We start from the raw sequence: 484 nt of genomic DNA, 5'->3' as shown, positions 1-484 counted from the left end.
ATAGGCTGAGGTACTTGAGAGGTACAGGCTTCCCGGAACACCTGATACCGGCAGAGATACCTTCCCCCGCCCCACCCCCAATGCATAATCCCTTCTTAATTCTTAACTTTTGTGGAATTGATGGTGCTCTTTCAGTGCCTCTTTGATCTCTTAGTGGAATCCATCCCATTGTTTCTGTTGTCTCTCACTGATAGCTTCATCTTATCAACAGACCCACAGCTTGTTTGTAAAGACAAACCCCTCATTCCTCTCACAGAGCAGTCACACATAGCTGTGGGAGATGAGCCTCAGGCCATAGCTCCAGGTGAAGCAGGGTTCTGCTGGTCAGCACCAAGTGTGGTCCCACAGAGCACCATGATGTGGTTGGGCTGACAAAGAGGAGCCCAGGCACACACTGGCCTTCAGGGGCAGTGACAAGAGAGGCAGCACAGTGCCATGGTGGGGAAGGGGAACAGGGGCACTGATCCACAGACAGAGGAGACTG

This window comes from Parus major, chromosome Z (assembly GCF_001522545.3).
Source record: "Parus major isolate Abel chromosome Z, Parus_major1.1, whole genome shotgun sequence".
In the NCBI taxonomy this organism is placed as follows: domain Eukaryota; kingdom Metazoa; phylum Chordata; class Aves; order Passeriformes; family Paridae; genus Parus; species Parus major.
The sequence above is the reverse complement of the archived record's forward strand: the minus strand, read 5'-3'. Positions refer to the sequence as shown.